Source organism: Mustela lutreola, chromosome 13 (genome assembly GCF_030435805.1).
Source record: "Mustela lutreola isolate mMusLut2 chromosome 13, mMusLut2.pri, whole genome shotgun sequence".
Lineage (NCBI taxonomy): Eukaryota > Metazoa > Chordata > Mammalia > Carnivora > Mustelidae > Mustela > Mustela lutreola.
Window position 1 is genome coordinate 85032102 of NC_081302.1, and position 12471 is coordinate 85044572.

At 36.6% G+C, this 12471-nt stretch overlaps 1 protein-coding gene across 4 annotated transcripts in view; it reads left to right on the top strand.

Annotated features, from left to right (window-relative positions):
• Positions 1-12471, top strand: part of XPO4 (exportin 4) — a 121960-nt gene that overhangs the window by 50886 nt on the left and 58603 nt on the right. The window lies entirely within an intron of this gene.

A 12471-nucleotide genomic window follows, 5' to 3' on the forward strand; every position in this document is an offset into this window, starting at 1 on the left:
AGACGTTCATCAGCTGTCTGTGTTATGTTCCTTTTTCTTGACCTAATATATAAGAAATTTAATTTAACTTCTACATGTCTTTAATAAGTCTTTTCTTGGGGGCCTGAGTATAGGGGGTTAGGGAATCTATTAAGGAGAAAAAGACAAAATGACAAGCATATAGGAAATACATATTCACCCATACCAGAAATTTAAGATGAGACTCATCTTTATTCCAACAGAGCCAACAGTTGCTACATTCATATACTAGAAATTACCTACTGTTTTTGGCTGGTAATATTGTGGGATTTTAAAGGGGCTAAGTGGGGCTAGGTACAACATTATCTTCTATTTTCAAGTTAATACAGTTCTGTAGAAAACTAACTAAAATATATAGGGTATTGAGTCTCTGACTCAGACCTTGAGTTCTCCAGTTTTCTTTCCTCAAGGCAGACATGGTCAACTACTGCTCTGTGGGGCAGAGCTTACAGGGATGTTAATCACTTTCTGCTTTTATCCGTGTTCTCTAATCATTTTTCTACTCATTATTAATTTTATATCTTCAGTACATTCTTTTTGGTTGTTAAAAAGGCACATATTTTCTTAGGTTTACTTTTTAAAAAATTTCCCCTATGAGTGTTGCAATATAATTTTTGCTCCAGTTTTTGTTAGTAAAAAGAAAGATGTTGAAAAACTTTGAGACAGATTTAAAAAGTAGCAGGCCATATGGAGCTATCAAAACATTAATTATATATGTAGGGAAAATCAACAAAAGTTACACTGCATATATTGGAGCCAATTTTAAAATCTCTGTTTTAGGGGAAAAAGTAGTTGGCTGAAGAGTGACTATTTTGTAAAGGGAAACAGTGCTGTGGGAGTTTGGAAACAAAGTTTGTCTAAAGATACACACATAAAATATTTTCATAAAGTATTTAGATAAAGCTTTGGAAAACCTGTCATCTGAAAATAATAAGCACAACTACAGTGTTCCCAAAGGAAATAATTCCTTGTTTAAAGAAAAGTAGGTCTTGATCTTGACCTTCAGATATTCTACTTCACGGCATACAGATAAATTCATATCTGATCAGAGATGTTTGCATAGTAGCCATTTGTTGGCCACTTGAACTCTAGTTCAGTATCCCTTCCTGTAAGTGGATTAGCTTTAAATGTAGGAAAAAGAGCATGGCAATGGAGTTAAACTAAGCTATACTTTTAGTGCTAATTAGGGATCAGTTTCAAGGAACCCAATTCTAATATAATTTCTAATCTTGGCTATTCCTTGGTAATCGATTTAATCATTGGGAAGGGAACTGGATAATTATTTAGCTTTGTACCTTGAAGAGGATCTACAGATGAAATTTAACTTAGTTAATATAAAATGGTTGGCTTTTTAAAAAATGATTTATCTTTTAAGGTAGAAGAATAGCTAGTAGACCTTGTAAAGTGTGTATTATGTATCAAATATATTCTATCATTTAGAATGGTATCATGTTAAATGAGGCTATGTTAAATTGCCAATATCAGTCTCTATTCATAATTTTTTGTAATGTGCTTTTCTCTTTTGCGTCCTTTTATTTTGATGTAATTCTAAACATACAGAGATACTGTAAGAGTAATTCAAAGAATTGGCATGTGTCCTAATACCAAGATTCACCAGTTGAGAACATTTTGTCCCTTTATTTTTCTTTCTATTTCTTTCTGTTTCTACATAAGCATAATTTTTCTATTGTAAGAATATACCACATTTCTATGTAATCATGGATCAGTTGATTCATAGTTGGGTTGTTTCAGCTTTTTGGTTATTATGAATAATGCTGCTGCTATGAACATTCATGTTTGGACTTATATTTTCATTTCTCTGGGATACCTGGGGGATAGAATTGCTGGATCATATGGAAACTCTGTGTTTAATCTTTTTTTTTTTTTTTTTAAGATTTTATTTATTTATTTGACAAACAGATCACAAGTAGGCAGAGAGGTAGGCAGAAAGAGAGGGGGGAAGCAGGCTCCCCGTTGAGCAGAAAGCCCGATGCGTGGCTCGATCCCAGGACCCTAAAATCATGACCTGAGCTGAAGGCAGAGGCTTAACCCACTGAGCCACCAAGGCGCCCCTCTGTTTAATCTTTTGAGGAGTTGCCAAGCTGTTTGCTAAAGTGGCTGTACAATTTCACATTCCCACCGACATTATATGAGGTTTCCAATTTCTCCACATCCTGGTCAACACTTGTTATTTGTCTGTTTATAGCTATCCTATTTCATATGAAGTGGTATTTCATTGTGATTTTGATTTGCCTTACCCTGATGGTTAATGTATTAAACATCTTTTTATGTGATTGTGGGCCATTTGTGTCTCTACTTTGGAAAAAATGCCTATTGAAGTCCTTGTCTGTTTTTTAATTGGCTTATTTGTATGTTTAAATTTGAATTGTAATAGTTCTTTATATATTCTGGATACAGGTCCCTTGACAGATACATGATGTTCAAATATGTCCTCCATTTCTCAGAGCCGTATTTTATTTTTTACGATATCCTTTGAAACACAAGTTTTGAATTTTGATGATGTCCAGTTTATTTATTTTTTATTTTATTGTCATATCTCATAGCCCAGTCCAAGGTCATGAAGATTTATGCCTGTGTCTTCTTCTACGACTGGCTTCTTACATACAGATTCTTCATATTGAATTACATACAGACCCTTCATATTGAAGACTTTGATCCATTTTGAATTAAGTTTTATGTATGATATGAGAAAGTGATCAGGCTTATTCTTTTGCGTGTGGATATCCAGGTATCCCAACAGATAACCATTGATTAGAAAGATAGAAGAGTCTGGGGGAGTAGGAAGTACCTGAGATATGTCATGGTGGTGAATGATGACTCTATCTATTAATATGTAACTTAATTGCCCTAACATGAATTTTTAACTTGGAATGCCAAAAGGATTGATAGGAGAAATTATTCATATCAATCTGTAAGGTTAAATATGCATGCTTAACCTCTAAATTTGTATTTACATAGATATTTGTTGAAAAAGGAAATGATTGTAGACCAAAATATGTATTAGATTGCCTAGAAGGAAATTTTGTATAGTCGGCTGCTGAAGCTTTTGGAAATTTCTTACAGAGAAGTACGTAAATTTTGACTATAAAAATGTTATCTTGAAAGCCAGTTGAGGCTAACTCAGCAGTGGAGCTAGGATATTCAGAGAGGTATTAATGAAAAGAATACACTAATTGAATATTTAGATATTTATTCATATTTAAGAGTATACAGTAATTTATTTTGCAATGATCTTAGGTCAAGATTAATGTACATACATACGGTTTCACTGAAGAAATCATAACTCTACAGCAGTGGCTCTTAGTTGGGGTGATTTTGCACAGTTGGGACATTCGGCAATGCCTGGAGATGTATTTGGTTATCACTTCTAGGAGAGTGTTACTGGCAGCTGGTGGGTAGAGGCCAGGGTTACTGCTAGACATCTGCAGTGCACAGGATGGCTCCCACAGGAAGCAGTTATTGTGCTCAAAATGTGATCAGTAGTGATCCCTACAAAAACATTTATGTGAATGTACTTAGCAGTATTATTTATCATAGGCAAAAAGTAGAAATGACCCAAGTAGCCATCAACTGATGAATGGATATATGTGGTTTACCCACATTATAGACTATTATTTAACAACAAAAAAGGAATGCCGATAACTGATAAATGCAGCAGCATGGATACAGCTTGGAAACAACATACATCTTAAATGAAGGAAATCATTCACAAAAAAACCACATGTGCAATTCCAGAGTAGGCAGACCTATGGAAACGAAGATTAGTGGTTATCTAGAGCTGGGACGGTTGGAAGGAAACAGGAAGTGATGGCTTAAGTGGATGGGGCTTCTTTCTAGATGATGAGAATGTTCTAAAATTATATCATGGTGATGGTTGCATAACTCTGAATATACTAAAAACCACTGAATTGTACCATTAATGAGTAAATTATGTAGTATGTAAATTAAGTCTCAAGGCTTTAGAAATACCAGTCATGCCAAGGGTAGAAATCTTGCCATACAGGTTGACTGCCTACTGTCGTAGAATGTTATAGAGGGAGATTAATGATAAAGTCTTGAGAGATACTCCTTTTATGGGACCATTAAAGGGAATGAGAACGATTGAAAGAGAAGCAGAGTAGATCGATGGTAGAAATTTTGGGTACCACAGCAATAGTAAAAAACAGGAAGAAGCAAAAGAGATTGAGCAGGACAGTTCAGACAAACAGAGGGAATAGCTAGGCAAGGGAGTCTGGGAAGCAAAGTTAGATCAGTGTTTCAAAAAATAAAGGTTGTAGACATGCTCTGTTACTGATAAGGAAGATGTAGATTGGGTGTCAGGGCACAGATAGTCATGTGTAGATCTGTTTATTTGAGTACCAGGTGGGTGGGGTATTGCCCAAAAGCCATTTCGGTGATTGACTAGTGATGGGTAATTGAGGTAGAAAGTGTAGGTATTGGGTGTCTGGGTGGCTCAGTGGGTTAAAGCCTCTGCCTTCAGCTTAGGTCATGGTCTGAGGGTCCTGGGATCGAGTCCCACATTGGGCTCCCTGCTCATCGGGGAGCCTGCTTCCCCCCTCCACTCTCTGACTGCCTCTCTACCTACTTGGGATCTCTGTCTTTCAAATAAATTAAAAAAAAAAAAAAAGAAAGTGTAGGTATTTCTTGGACCGTGAACTGTGAGAAATTGAGTGACAGTTTGAGACAGTTGAAGGTTTAAGACAGTTGTACTTGATGCTTTGGAGAGATGAACCTTTTTATTACCCAAGGGGAAGAAATAAGAATTGAAGCAAGAAAATACAACATCGTAGTGCTAGTGAGGCCAATGATAGGAATGTTTAGATAGCCCAACCTGCAACTGAGGTAGTGAGGAAAATAATAAGGTGGAGGATATATGGCATACCTACCATCATGATCCGAGATTCTTAGCCATTAAATGCTGGTTTGATCAGCTTTGTCCAGGTTTGCTCAAAAGTAGAGGAGTAAAAGTGGTAGAAATCAGTATATGATGAAATTTTTAAGTGTGTGCGTGTGTGTGTGTGTGTGTCTGAAAAAATGTATAAGCCATTGTCAAGTTTCTTCTTTGGTCCTTTTTTGTTTGTTTGTTTGTTTGTTTTGTTTTTTCCTCAAACTATTCTCTGTTTATACCTGATATTTTCACTTTAAAAGAAATTCTGGCACACCTGGGTGGCTCAGTGGGTTAAAGCCTCTGCCTTCGGCTTAGGTCATGATCTCAGGGTCCCTGAATCGGGCTCTCTGCTCAGCAAGGAGCCTGCTTCCCTCTCACTCTTTGCCTTGCCACTTAGCCTACTTGTGATCTTTGTCTGCCAAATAAATAAAGAAATAAACTCTTAAAAAAAAAAAAAAAGGTCAGTCTGTAAAGTCATTAATCAGCGTATGAAGTAGTTTATGTATTATCCTTCCAGGGGTATTTCTGTTTTACAAGGAACGTATCTAGGAGGATCAGCAAGAAGAATTTCTGACTTCAGGCTGTTGGAAGGGAAGGTTATGTTGAGAATTGTCCCTCAGTCCTGGGTGATAATTGAGTCTCCTGAATTACATGTTAACCTATACTATAATATTTTGAAAAATATTAGTAGTTGAACTTATAAACTTGGTAGTTCTTATGTCTGTCGTCTTGCCTGTGACATCCTGTTATTACCCCATTATACATAACTATAGTTACTTAGAACCATGATAGCCAGTAGAGCTTTTGGCTATAGGAGAAAGTTAACTTTCTCAGAAAGCAACTGCTTTTCTGATGTCAGCCTACACGTGATTAGAGAGCAAACAAGGGAAGGTCTGGGCCACTAAGTTGTTTGCTACTGTCAGAGCAAGGCTGTGCAGTTTTATTTTCTCTTTCTCACCCCACAGATTTTTCACTCACTCCTTTTTATAGTTTAAAGCTATGCAGGAGCAAAGGAGTAATGGAATGAGCATTAGAAAAAAGTCTGCCAAGAGGAACCTTAACTTCTGCATTTTTAAAAAAATATTTATTTGACAGAAATCACAAGTAGGCAGAGAGGCAGGCAGAGAGAAAGAGGGGGAAGCAGGCTCCCCGCCAAGCAGAGAGCCCAATACGGGGCTCGATCTCAGGGCCCTGAGATCATGGCCTAGCCGAAGGCTGAGGCTTAACCCACTGAGCCACCCAGGCGCCCCAACGTCTGCATTTTTAAACTTAATTTATCTTAATTGCTTAGTAATTTCAGGCCATAGGCAACTTGAAAGTTGAATCTTACATGCCAAGAGCAGTGTCCTTTGGTGCCTCTTTAGCTCAGTAAGTTACATCATTTATGTAGGTGTCTGTTGGACAGACCTTACTTAATTATTTTAAATGCTGTATTTCTCACTAGAAAATTTCCTTTAAAATTATGTATTTATAAAGAAATATATCCATTGAGTTTTTTTTTTTTTTTTTTTAAAGATTTTATTTATTTATTTGAGAGAGAGACAGTGAGAGAGAACATGAGCGAGGAGAAGGTCAGAGGGAGAAGCAGACTCCCCATGGAGCTGGGAGCCTGATGTGGGACTCGATCCCGGGACTCCAGGATCATGACCTGAGCCGAAGGCAGTCGTCCAACCAACTGAGCCACCCAGGCGCCCTATCCATTGAGTTTTAAATTCCATGAACTAGCTGGGTTATTAGTTCAATAACTTCTTTTTTTTTTTTTTTTTTTAAATTTTATTTATTTATTTGACAGAGAGAAAGAGAGGGAGCCCAAGCAAGGGGAGTGTGAGAGGGAGAAGCGGGCTTCCTGCTGAGCAGGGAGCCCCATATGTGGGGCTTGATCCCAGGATGCTGGGATCGTGACCTGAGCTGAAGGCAGACGCTTAACGGCTGAGCCACCCAGGCACCCCAATAAATTCTTAATGGATGCCACTACTTACAAGGTAGTCTGGGATGTACTCTGAAGCATGGAGTTGAAGATTATATTGTTTGCAAAATGATGTTGTTGGGAAGATGGTAAAAGAGTTGCCCACTAAAGTACTTGTTTTCCCCATGTATTAGTTTTAAGTGAATAGTGAATACTCAAATTATAATTATGTGGAGAGTTTTGGTTTATTAATATCTAATGTGAATTCTTGAAGGCCATTCTATACATTTTAATTTTGATGGCAGGATTCTTTTGTTCATATCAGACAGCATTAAGACTATGTGGATTTAATCTTTTTCTTGGTTAAAGCAACTTTGCTTTTGTCATGGGTAGAACTGTACTTCCTACCCTGGTCGGTTGTCTTTAGCAGATTTTGGTCATTATTTGGACTGGGGAAAAGTGTGCAAATGTGTTACCATTAGTGCAAAATCATTGTTCTACTGACAGTAGGCTGGTAGCATGAGCTTTATATATAAAGATTATACAGCTGCCCACCCTAGACAGTTCTTGTGATAGATCAGACAGTGATATTAACATTGTGGCCCCACACCTTAGCTCAAGTTGGATTTTTAAGTTTCATGAAAGAGGGAATGACACCTTTTCTCTCTCTTCACATCAATGTTGGTTGACTAGCCTAGCCCTATAGTAGGATGGGTAAGCAACCAACATACTGGAATAGAATACAAAAGAGGGCTTGATAGCCTGAAAGTTCTCTGACCTAATCACCAAAACATATATCCACACCTAAATGTGTAGCATTGAACTCCATGAAAGTAATGAGAATGTCATCTAATTGGGGTAAACTTCACTTGCTATATCTTTTGAATTTTTAATATTTGGTTTTCTATTTTTTAATCCACTTAGGGTAGTAAATATTCCTCATTATACATCAGGTTTCCTTCTCAAAGACGGAGGAAGTGGGGAATCATCCTATATGGAAGACTTTGATTTTACTTAACATTTTAAGTCATCTAAAATGTCTGCTTGATGCATTATATCTTTTCATTAAAACGGCTGTATTCTTGAGGATTCATGTTGAAAAATTTATGTTTGACATTGATAAACAACAGATACATGTTGACATAGTTTAAACGTTGAATTAAGAAATACTATGATATTTTTAAAGGCAGTGCAATATAATTCACAAACCATACAAGCCATATATTTATTTATTTATTTATTTTTTAAGAAAGAGAGAGGGTAGGGAGAGAAGATTTCAGGAAGCCTCCATGCTTAGCATGGAGCCTGATGCAGGCTCAGTCTCACAACCCTAAGATCATGACCTGAGCCAAGATCAAGAGTCCGATACTTAACTGACTGAGCCACCTGGATGCCCCACAAGTCACACATTTAAAATGTAGAATTAAATTTTTTGCTTAAAGTTTACTCAAGAGCTGTACAACCATTACCACCATTGATTTTAAGGAATATTTATCATCCCAAAAGAAACCCCATACCTTTTAACATTCCTACCTCCACCGCATTTCAATGGCAACTACTAACCCATTTTCTATCTGTATAGATTTTTGTATTCTGAAATTTTTAAAAAAGATTTTATTTATTTATTTGACAGAGATCACAAGTAGGCAGAGAGGCAGGCAGAGAGAGAGACGGAAGCAGGCTCTCTGCTCAGCAGAGATGTGAGGCTCGATCGCAGAACTCTGGGATCATGACCTAAGCCAAAGGCAGAGGCTTTATTTAACTCACTGAGCCACCCAGGTACCCCTGGATGTTTTGGAATCATGCAGTATGTGTTTTTTTTGTTTGTTTGTTTGTTTTTGTGGGTTGTCTTTTTGTTGTTGTTGTTGTTGTTGTTTTGGTCACTTTTATGTGGTATGTTCTTGAGGTTTATTCATGTAGCATGTATTGACATTCCATTCCCCCCCCCTTTTTTTTTGCCAAGTAATATTCCACTGTGTGGATAATACCATGTTTTATTTCTCAGTTCATCTGATCAGTTGATGGTCATTTGAGTTCTTTCCATTTATTTATTTATTTAAGATTTCATTTTTTTCATTTGATAGAGATCATGAGAGAGCATGAGCAGGGGGGAAGGGCAGGAGAAACAGATTCCCTGCTGAGCTGGGAGCCTGATGCAGGGGCTTGATGGCAGGACCCCAGGATCATGACCCAAGCCGAAGGTAGATGCTTAACCAACTTAGCCACGCGGGTACATCAGTTCTTTCCATTTTTTAAAACCAATTTTCAGTATAGAATAATGCTGCTGTGAACATCTTTGTACCAGTTTTTCCTTACTTGCGGATTTGTGTTCCCATTTTTCTAGAGTGTATCTGTGGGAATGGATTTCTGGGTCAATATGGTAACTATATAATTAACATTTTGAGAACTGTCAGACTGTTTTCCACAGTACCTGCAGTATTTTCAATTAACATTGTGATGTACAAGTATCCCATTTTGTTTGCACTCTCACCAACACTTACCTGGTTTTTCTTCTTGTTTATAAACCATCCTGTTTCATACAAAGTGGTATCTCATTGTGACTTAGATTTGCCTTACCCTAATGGTAAATGCTGTTGAGCATCATTTTATGTGGTTACTGACCATTTTTGTATCTTTAGAGAAATGACTGTTGAGGTCCCTTGTCCATTTTTATTTATTGTTTATTATTTTAATTTTTTAAAAAAATATTTATGTGAGAGAGAGAGTGCATGAAAGAGCACAAAAGGGGTGGGGGAGAAGGGCAGAAGGAGAAGCAGACTCCCACTGAGCAAGAAGCTGGACATAGGGCTTGATCCCAGGACCCTGAGATCATGACCTGAGTCGAGGACAGAGGCTGAACTGACTTAGCTACCCAGGCACCCCTCCCTTGTTGGTTTTTAAATTGAGTTGTCTTTTTAAAATGTTTGGGTTGTAAGAGTCATGTATATATTATAAATATATAAAACAAATCCCTTGTCAGATAAATGATTTTCAAATATTTTCTGCCATTATCTGAGTTGTCTTTTTACTTTACTGATAATGGCCTATGAAACATAGAAATTTTAAATTTTTTTCTTTTGTTTTTTTGTGCTTCTGATATATTTATAAGATTGTTTTGCATGACCCAAGGTCAGAAAGATTTTTTTAAAACTGACTTTTTTTTTTTTTAAGATTTTATTTATTTATTTGACAGACAGAAATGACAAGTAGGCAGAGGCAGGCAGAAAGAGAGGAGGAAGCAGGATCCCTGCTGAGCAGAGAGCGCAATGTGGGGCTCGATCCCAGGACTCTGGGATCATGACCTGAGCCGAAGGCAGAGGCTTTAACCCACTGAGCCACCCAGGTGCCTCTAAAACTGACTTTTTTAGAGCAATTTTAGATTCATAGGACTATTGAGCAGAAGGTACAGAAATTTCCTGTATCCTCCCTTTCCCCGCACATGCATAGTCTCCCATTATCAATATCCCCTTCAGAGTTGTGCTTTTGTTATTATTGGTGAACCTACAAGTAACACATCATTATCTCTCAAAGTCCATGGTTTACATTAGAGTTCACTCTTGGTGTTCTGTGAATTTTGACTAATGAGTAATAACGTGTATCCACCAATCTTTTTTGTTCCAGCTGTTCATCCCTACCTCTCCCTGAACCCTTGTCAGCCACTGATTGTCTTACCATCTCAGTAGTTTCTCCTTTTCCAAAATGTCATGTAATTGGAATTGTATAATATGTGACCTTTTCAGATTGACTTTCACTTAGTAATGTGCATTGAAGATTCCATGTCTCTTCATTGCTTGATAGCTTATTTCTTTATTACTGAATAATACTATGTTGTCTGGATGATGGTTTACTTCCCCATTCACCTACCAAAGGACATCTTGCTGCTTCTAAGTTCTAGCAGTTATGATTATACAGCTGTGTGCAGGTTTTTGTGTTGACACAAATATTCAACTGCTTTAGGTAAATACCCAGGAGTATAATTGCTAGATCACATGGTAAGAGTAGGTTTAGTTTTTTAAGAAACTGCCAAACTGACCTTCAAAATGCCTGCATTGTGCATCCCCACTGGCAGTGAATGCATGTTCTTTCAGCTCCACATTCTTATTAGCATTTGGTAGTGGTGTCAGTGTTCAGATTTTGGCTGATCTAGTAGGTGTGTAGAGGTATCTTATTGTTTTAATTTGCATTTCCCTGATGACATAATGATGTAGAGCATCTTTTCATGTGCTTACTGCCGTCTGTGTATCTTTGGTGATGTATCTGTTAAGGTCTTTGGCCCATTTTTTAACTGGGTTGTTTGTTTTCTTATTGTGGAACTTTAAGAGTTCTTTGTATATTTTGGATAATAGTCTTTTACCAGAAATATCTTTTGCAAATACATTTTACTGGTGTTTGTCTTATTTTGTTAACATTGTCCTTCACAGAGCAGAAGTTTTTAATTTTAATGAAATTCAGCTTATCGGTTTGTTCCATCATAGGTCATGGCTTTGGTATTACATCTAAAAAAATCATTGTTGAATCTGTCATCTGGAACATCTAGAACATCTAGATGTTCATCTAGAACATCTAGATGTTCTTCTGTATTCTAGCAATTTTAGTTTTTTGTTTTATGTTTAAATCTGGTTGAGTTAATTGTTGTTAGGGATATAAAGTCTGTCTAGGTTCTTTTTTTTTTTTTTTTTTTTTTTTTTGCATTGGATTGTTCAGGCACTATTTTTGGAAAGACTGTCTTTACTCTGTTGTATTACCTTTGCTCCTTAATCAAAGATTATTGGATTACATTTATGTAGGTCTGTTTCTGGTCTCTTTTATTTTGTTTCTTTGATCTGATTTGTCCATTTTTCTCTCCATTACCACCCTGTCTGGATTATTGTGGTATCATAGTAAGTTAGTGTCAGTACTGTCACTTTGTTCTTGTTCTTAAGGCCACGAAGATTTAGTTTTATATTTTTTCTGAGTTTTATGGTTTTTTCAGTCCATATGGTTAGGTTGGTCATATATTAGGTCTATCATTATTTTAAGTTAGTTTTTGTATATGGTATAAGGTGGAGAGCCAGCTTCATTTTTTACATGTTGAATATCTTCACAGGAACAATAACATGTTCCTAGACCATTTGTTGAAAGAGATATTTTCCAGTTGAATTGTCTTATCTCCACGACCTCCCATTCTGTGTAAAGTTAAAATGTGACTTCTCAATTCTGTTCCATTGGTTTCTATGTCTGTTCCTTTGCCAGTGCCAGACTGTCTTGATTATTATTGTAGCTTTGTAGTAAGTTTTGAAATCAGGAAGTGTGTGTCCTTCAGCTTTGTTCTTTTTTTTTTTTTTTTTTTTTTTGAAGATTATTTTGTCTTCTCTGTGTCCCTTGTGTTTCCATATGAAAAACAGAATTAGCTTATCAATTTCTGCAGAAAAGGCAGCTGGGATTTTGATAGATACTGTGTTGAATCTGTAGATTAGTTTGGGGAGTATTGCCATGTTTAATAGTGTTAAATTTCCTGATCCATGAACATGGGATATCCTTCCATTTATTTAGATCTTTAATTTCTTCTCACAATGTTTTATAGTTTTCAGAGTAGGAGGTTTGGAATTCTCTTGTTAAATTTGTTCCTGATATTTTATTCTTTTTAATTTAGTTGTAG